This window comes from Solanum lycopersicum, chromosome 9, assembly GCF_036512215.1.
Source record: "Solanum lycopersicum chromosome 9, SLM_r2.1".
Classification (NCBI taxonomy): Eukaryota; Viridiplantae; Streptophyta; class Magnoliopsida; order Solanales; family Solanaceae; genus Solanum; species Solanum lycopersicum.
The window spans coordinates 14,068,206-14,076,622 of record NC_090808.1 but is presented as its reverse complement, the minus strand read 5'-3'; the positions used below and the strand labels follow the sequence as shown (position 1 = coordinate 14,076,622).

General features: G+C 34.6%; 1 long non-coding RNA gene across 1 annotated transcript; it reads right to left on the bottom strand.

Annotated features, from left to right (window-relative positions):
• Positions 1–395: 395 nt before the first annotated feature.
• LOC104649023 (uncharacterized) lies at positions 396–3,236 on the bottom strand. The gene is made up of 2 exons (XR_742986.4): positions 2,605–3,236; positions 396–661 (listed from the first exon to the last, which is right to left on the bottom strand). It is a non-coding gene; the product is annotated as an uncharacterized lncRNA (long non-coding RNA).
• Positions 3,237–8,417: the final 5,181 nt, after the last annotated feature.

Here is an 8,417-nt window from a genome sequence, read left to right as displayed (position 1 = left end):
ATTTTTTTTTCAATCGATTAAAACAGGAAATTAGTTGAAAAATGTTTAAAGGAGGTTTGAAAATTCTTATTTATATTTTACGAAGGTTTCTTACGATACTAAAATACTCACTTGTGATTATTCGACAACTAACTTATTTGGCTATAATGTCTAACTTAAACTTTTGAGAATACAAAATATTTAAAGTTGTTTAAAAATGTGAAATGCTAATTTTTCTATCCAAATGAGTTATTAAATATCCAGGTTTTTTTTTATTCTTTAATTTTATTTGACTTGATCAAATTGATTTAATTAAAACAAAATGACATTTTAGCGGGGATTTGAATATTCTTAACCTTAGATTTATCGACGGACATGCAAAAAAATAAATGCATGTTAAAATAAAAAGAGAAAGATAGAAAAGTCGGGTCTAAATTCGGTTTCTGTCCGCCTAGAAAGGTATTTGGACCCATTTTGTTTTGGGCCTTTAGGCCCATTCGGTTGTACCTGTCCTAAATTCTAACAAAATAATAATGACAAAAGATAAAGTCTACGGCCCAAAAATAACGAAATACAACATTTATAAAAATAAATTTAGTCCTCTCAACCCAAAATCTTCAACTTCTTCTACTTCGGTTTCGTTCACTTCTGGACCTGTTCATCAATTTTGGTGGCTGCCGGACTAAAAAATGAAGGTTTTGAGCCTTAACGACTCTCTAGTAATGTGGGAAAAGGAGTTCATAATGAACTCGGAAAAATTCACATGCAGACATGAAGTAAAAAATAAAGAATATTTAATATTATCTAATTGGATATAACTACAAAAATGAATAAATAAATAAACAACACATATAATTCTGTGAGAGTGATTTAGACAGAAGAATATTGAGCACTAATAGTTTGATGAAGAAATTAAGAGATAACAATGCTCTTTGGGAACCAAACTTAAACCATAACTGACAACAAGACATATGATCCATAAAATGAATAAAATAAAATAAAATAAAGGTAATTATCATAGTATAAAACAAACCAAGAAGATCCAATATACTATATTAGCTGTAAGATCTGCCGATTCGTGGAAAACAAACCAAAACAATACAAAAAAATAGAAAAAATCAACACTATTGATAAACAACTAATATCACAAATGAATATAAATCAATGCACCATTTGCCTACTATCATTTATACAGTGTGAGATTGGAAAATAAAGTCATGCAACGATGCCAAAAGTAAACGAAATGGGTGTGATCAAGTTAGAAATAGATATGAGAGAAATGATATCGAGCTAAAAATAAGTTTTGAGCAATAAATTAATTGATAAGGTCATTCAATATGAATATATATCCGACAAAGATATTTCCTACCATGTAATCGATCAGAAACTTGCTCGGAATATACTACTTTACTTAACAAAACTAATTCTTCTTAATAAAGGCACATAGTATCAACAAAAAACCTCAACTAAACCATGGAATTTTTGCTTGTATTCTCAACTCGGGAACGAATCGAAGACATCAAATGACGCAATATCACATTATGCAGAATTTTTAACCAAACTAAGTCATTATATAAAATAATTTACTAAAGTAATATATTTTTCTAAAATTTTACAAAACTAGTATAAACGTATTTCATGGTAACGTTTTAGGATATATTTTATTTTTTAAAAACTAACAGCATTAGGTTGATATACGTTATTGTAAGTAACGTTTTACTTTTAAAACGTTATTTTCAATAACGTTTTACTCCTAAAATATTACTGTGAGTAACGTTTTAGGAGTAAAACGTTACTGTGAGTAACGTATATCAATCTGAGACACCATCAACTTTTAAAAAATAAAATATATCCTAAAACGTTATTGTGAAATATGTTTATATTAGTTTTGTAAAATTTTAAAAAAATATATTATTTTGATGAATGACTTTATATAATAGCTTATTTTGGTTAAAACCTCCATTATGCAAGAACTCAAGAACCATGCTTTATTACGAAGACAGTAAACAGAAACAGGGATGTCAGGCAGAGGGGAAAAATTTGGAAGTTGAGAGCAAAAATGAAGGAAAAAGAGGATAAAATCTGGGACGGAAACATACACGAAAAAAAACCCAACACTCTGAGTCTAATTCAGTCTCTCCAAGAGAAAATTTTAGAACAAAAGTCACTACAGACGTTAGAAGAAAATCCAAAATTTTGACGCCTTAGACCCATTCATCCAACTCGAAATGCAAGAATGAAGAATATGACGTCCAACATGAAACAATATTGCGGCTTTTAAAGTGGGCAAAACGAACAAGGACCAATGCGACATTTTGGAATTGATCACAACCATACTAAATAATAACAAAATCGAGAGCAACAAAATAAGGGGATCAACCCTTCCACTTATACATGCATGCTCATGAATGAGAAAACAATGGCTCATCAAAACAAGGGAATGTAACTCCTGCTAGAAGACCCAGGTCAAAACGAGCAAACACAACAAATGTATAGCTATAATGGGAGTTATAAATTTATATTCAGATAAGCAAAGAAGGTATAAAAGTTTGTCATCTATAGCAACGACAAACTATAACTAGAATATGCAAGGGAACTAATAAACAAAATGAAAAAAAAATATACCTTCTCTGCAGCAGCGAAGAAGACTGATAACGAGCAGGGGACAACAATTTTCTTCCACATAAAGCTTCGATCTCAAAACCTAGGAATACAGGCAGAGACTTAAACTCAAACGCCAAAATTACTATCACCTCTTTTACTCCAACCAGGGAGACTCACTGTCTTTCTTTTCTGATTTTTCTGATTCTATTACTATATTTTCTTTTGAAGAAAATTTACAGACTTCCTTGAATGAAAAGAAAAGGAGTATTTATAAATGAAATTTAGGGTTTTGAAAAAAATGGGGAGTCGGATTAGAAAACGGTCCAAATCGAAATTCAACGCTTCTGAAAAATGTACCATTTTTTGAGTAGACACGTTTTCCTGAAAACTTAACTCCATTCCATAAAAGGAAAGGGGAATCAATAGACTAGGATCGATCTCCCGTCCTTGGTGTAGACGTGGCTCAATCTCACGCCACCAAGGACGGGATGCATGCTCTGCTCGGTTGAGGACTGTCAAAGCGTACGAAAGGGAGAGGAAACATGAAGAAAACAACGAGAGAGGCAGAGTGCTACGTCCCTCGCTACTCCTCGTGAACTCGTCGTCTAATTTGCTTATAACCGTGTGGTTTTCTGTCTTCTCACAAAGCTGTCACTGTTGTCGTTTCTGCAATTGGGACTTTTCCTTGAACACACGATTTGGGCCAGGTCGAAGGAATGGGAGAATGGATTGCTGAAGGTGGACTGGGTTTGGAAAATATTGGCATTGTTGGCAATTTGGCATATCGTTTTTAACATATTGGGCTGCTGGAATTGAGAAAAAGGGCCCAAAAAATCTCTGTCTTGCAAATTGGGTCCAAAATTAGGTAAAGAAAAGACAACAATTGCAAATAAAATTGAAAAGTCAATTATTGCCAAACAAACTAATTTTCGAATCCGACTAGAAACAAAGTAAGATGAATTAACATCATTAACTCTGTGATCTTCTCGACCTCAACAAAATAAAATAATGAACTTAAATCATATAGTCACTGATTTTTACGAGTTAGCAATAATTTAAGACAAACGAAATTAAAATATTATATAACTTAAAGATGTAAAATCTTTTGAGATAGATTTCAAATATTTATAAAATACTAATTATATACAAAATTTTATAAAACAGGAATATTATTTTAAAATTATAAAGAAGAAAGGTAAAAATGATTAAAAAAAAAAACCTTACAAAATTTTATATATTATAAAATTAATTACTTTAAATCGTTTGAAATTTAAGAAGCTTAGTGATAAAACTATGTTGCGGAGGTCCAAATTTGGGTGCCAACAACGGTCTCTCATTTCACTTGGATTTATGCAAGAAATTAGAGAAAAATGAAATTGATCTAACCAATTTGGACCGACCACTTCTTCATCTTTTGGAGAGGGATTTGGTACAGACTTTAGGAATTATGGTCGAACCCCGGAAATAGGTTTCCTATATATCTCACACTATATGAGAATTCTGGCGACTTGGAGTTCGTTACGTTTGATCTAACGCATGATTTTGAAAGGTTTCAAAATCCATCCCGATATTGAATTATGAAGGAACCGAGATGCTCGAGAACAAGACTTTAAGAGTAAACATCGGAATACAGCCTCATTTTTTAACATTGTGCCCGCCTAAAAATCCTTACACTCAAGGAATCAGGCTGCTAATAGTTCGACTCGATCGATTGAAAAGCAAATCTATTATGCTAGATAACCTTTGAATCTGTATAACTGACAAACTAAGTCGAGTATGAAAAAGAGGTTTGCAACCTCTTGGCTATGAAGGTGGAGATCTTCACATCCATAGGTAAGAACTTACATAAACATAATTTGCAAAGCTCTGGTGTATTGTCACTCGGATTGAAAACTTGATTTCGGCAGATACACAAATTTTTGTATGCGAGACCGAAAACCAAGAAATCTAAAGAAAAACCCACATGCCTTCTAATAGGTGTGTGGTTTGATTGTGGTGGAAGTCGCTCCTCTGCTCGTGTCCTAAGAGTTTGATATTCTTCTTTGGACAATGTCCCAGTTTGCAGCTAAGGAAAGTTCCATGTTGTGTTGCATCCTTTTTTATGTCGTCTGCACGTGTGGTTTGGTTTGAGAATTCATCCTTTCGGATGCTCTCGACAAAGAATAAGATGAAACTACTTAGCATAAAAAAAGTGATTCAAATTTTGTAGACATTTTCTTTTACTGTGTTGACACTTAATTACTCTCCTCGACATTTGACGTCAACTCGATTGGGCTCGATGTAAAACAAATAAAGCTTATGTTTTATGTTTATAATATAATCTTCAATGTACTCTTCATTTGATGTTGAAATAAATGAAGGTTGATGCAGTGTGCTTATATTTCTCTTGATGTCGTCTTCGATGGTTTTCTTGGTGTTTACTCTTGTCAAAATAAAAGGATGCAGAGTATGTTGATGGGATACATGATTTCTTTCTCCCTTCGTTCCGATGCATGTCTTTCCGTGATGCATGAATTTTGTGTTGCAATGCATGACTTCATCTCTGTCAAGCATGATTTTCGGCGATGCATGAATTTTCTTTTGCAATGCATGACTTTTCCATGATGCATGAATTTTCTCTTGCAATGCATGACATTTTCGCGATGCATGAATTTTCTCTTTCAATGCATGACTTCTTCTCCCGCAATGCATGAATTTTTATCTTACAATACATGGCCTCTTTTCACGATACATGAATTACTACTCTTGCATTGCATGACTTCTTCCCGTGATGCATGACATTTTCCACAATGCATGACTTTCCGCGACACAAGAATATTTTCTCGCGATGCATGAATATCTTCTCGTAATGCACGACTTTCTGCGATGCATGAATATCAATCGCGGTTCACAATTTTTCAGTATGCATGAATATCAATTCGCGATGCATGATTTTTCGTGAAGCATGAATATTTTATCGCTATGCATGAATATTGACTCGCGATACGTAATTTTTCACGATGCATGAATTTATACGAGGCATGAATATCTTCTCGCGATGCATGACATTTTCCGTGAGGCACGAATATCGTTTCTCATGCATGATTCTCTGCGATGCATGAATATTGACTTGCGATACAAAATATTTTACGCCAAAACAAATGAAACATAAAGGGAAATTTTTAGAATATTTGTTTCAAAAAGTAGTATTTTGAAAAGAAATATAAGGTTTACTGACAAGTATCATGTTACGTCAGACTTAGCGAAATTCTTTGAGTTTGATGTTTGGTGGTCTACCTGATTATTCACTGGGGAGTATTTAGAGTCACTCTAGACTGTCGATAAACCCATGTTGAAATTTTGAGGGCATCCTCAAAATTTCTGTCCTAGTTAACTGTCTTGGCTTATCTTTAAATGTCAGTGGACAAATCATGGAATTTTTGAGATACTCTCAAAAATTCTGTCCTAGTTGCAAACTTCAAAGTAACTTCAGTCTCGACTTGTTGAGGAAAAATCTTCTTCTCGAGAATTTTTGAGTATCTCATAAATTCTATCTCAGTTTCTTTTGTAAAGAAAAATAGAAATCTTATGGGAGATATGACCGAGCCTTTGTGGCGCCTACGTATCCTGTTGAGGAAGGAATCATGTCAAACATAGTTCCCGCTCAAAGGTTAACATCAATAAGAAATTTTACAAAGAAACGAAACGAGGCCGATATAGGCCGCCTGCGTATCTCGTTCTTGATAATTCAGGTCAAACGTAATTCAAATAAAAAGAATTATTAAAAAGGGTAAATGGGGTGACCGAGGCTGACATACGCCACCTACGTATCTTATTCATTAGAATTCAGGTCAGACCTAGTTCATTACAGGAGGGATAAGATTTTAAACAAAGCCAATACAATCAAATAGAACGAATACAAAAATGACAGAATTACAAGTTGAAGCTTCACACTTAATATCTCTTGACAATGTCTGAGTTGATAAATTTTGACTATACGGTGTCATCAATCTCCGACAGGACCAAAGCACCTCCTGATAATACTTTACGGACCATGTGGGGTCCTTGCCAATTTGGTGCAATTTTACTTTATACTTATCTTGATGAGGAAAAATGCACTTAAGTACTAATTGACCAATTTCAAAATTTCTGGCTCGGACTCTCTTGTGGAAAGTGTGAATCATTCTTTGTCGATATAGTTGACTATGACAAACAACAACCATTCTCTTCTCATCAATCGATACTAACTGATCAATCCATTTGCTGACCCATTCAACATTACTTAATTTAGCTTCTTAGATGATTCTCAAAGACGGTATTTCAACTTCAACAGGTATGACTGCTTCCGTTCCATATACTAGCAAGTATGGAGTAGATCAAGTCGACGTTCTAATAGTCGTTCGATAACCCAACAAAGAATATGGCAAAATCTCGTGCCAACCTCGGTGGTTGTCAATCATTTTCCAAAGAATATTCTTTATATTTTTATTGGCAACCTCCACAGCTCCGTTCATCTGAGGATGATAAGCGGTTGAATTGCAGTGAGTAGCCTTAAATTGCTCATATATATCTCTCATCAAGTGACTGTTGAGATTTGCACCATTATCAGTAATGATTAATTCTGTTACTACAAATCTACATATAAGATTATTGCGAACAAAATTCGCTACCACTTTCTTGGTCACCGACTTGTAAGAAGCTGCTTCCAACTACTTGGTGAAATAATCAATGGCAACCAAAATAAATATGTGTCCATTAGAAGCGGCTCACTCTATTGGACCAATGACATCTATGACCCAAGCTACAAATGGCCAAGGTGAACTCATATATTTGAGTTCGTGAGGCAGGACTCGGATCAAATCACCATGCACTTGATATTTATGACATTTCTGTACAAACTTGCAACAGTTTTGCTCCGTAGTCATCGAAAAATAACCGGCTCGGAGGATCTTCCTTATTAAAGTGAGTCCATTCATGTGTGTACCACAAACTCCAGCGTGTATTTGTTCAATAAGCCTCACAGCTTTAACAACATTAACATATTTGAGAAGACCTAAATTTGGAGTCCTCCTGTAAAGGACTTCTCTGCTTAGAAAGAAGTTGAGGGTCATACGACGTATTGACTTCTTCTTGTTAAATGTTGCATTATCTGGATAAATACTAGACTCCAAACTTCTTTATATCAAACTACCTCGCAAACCGTCTGGTTCTACTTCAACGTGGGAACAATGAAGTGGCTGCTCCTTTATCTCTGTATCCAGAGGATCAATGTAATCAGTATCTGGATGTTTAATCATTGAGGCAATGGTTGCAAGAGCATCACCCAAATTATTCTGTGTTCTGGGAGTGTGTTTGAACTCAATCTTACGGAATCTTCTACACAACTTCTGTATATACTGCATGTACGACATAATCCTTGGGTTCTTCACATCCCATTCTTCTTGAATCTGATGAATCAACAAATCTGAATCTCCAATAACCAACAGATTGTGGAGTGTCATATCGATGTCCATTTTCAAACCGAGGATATAAGCTTCATATTCATCCATATTGTTTGTGCAATTAAATTAGAGCTTAGCTTCTATGGGATACTGTTGACCAAATTCTGACACTAAGACCGCTCCAATACCTCTTCTTTGGTGATTTGCCGCTCCATCAAAGAATACCCTCTCTAACCAGGGTATGTTTCAGAAATATCTTGATCCACAAATGATACCTCTTCATCGTGGAAATAAGTCTTGAGCGATTCGTAATCTTCATCGACAGGATTTTCTACTAGCTGATCAGCCAAGGCTTGTGTTTTTATCACCTTCTAGGTCACATACACAATATCAAATTCACTCCAAAGCATCTGC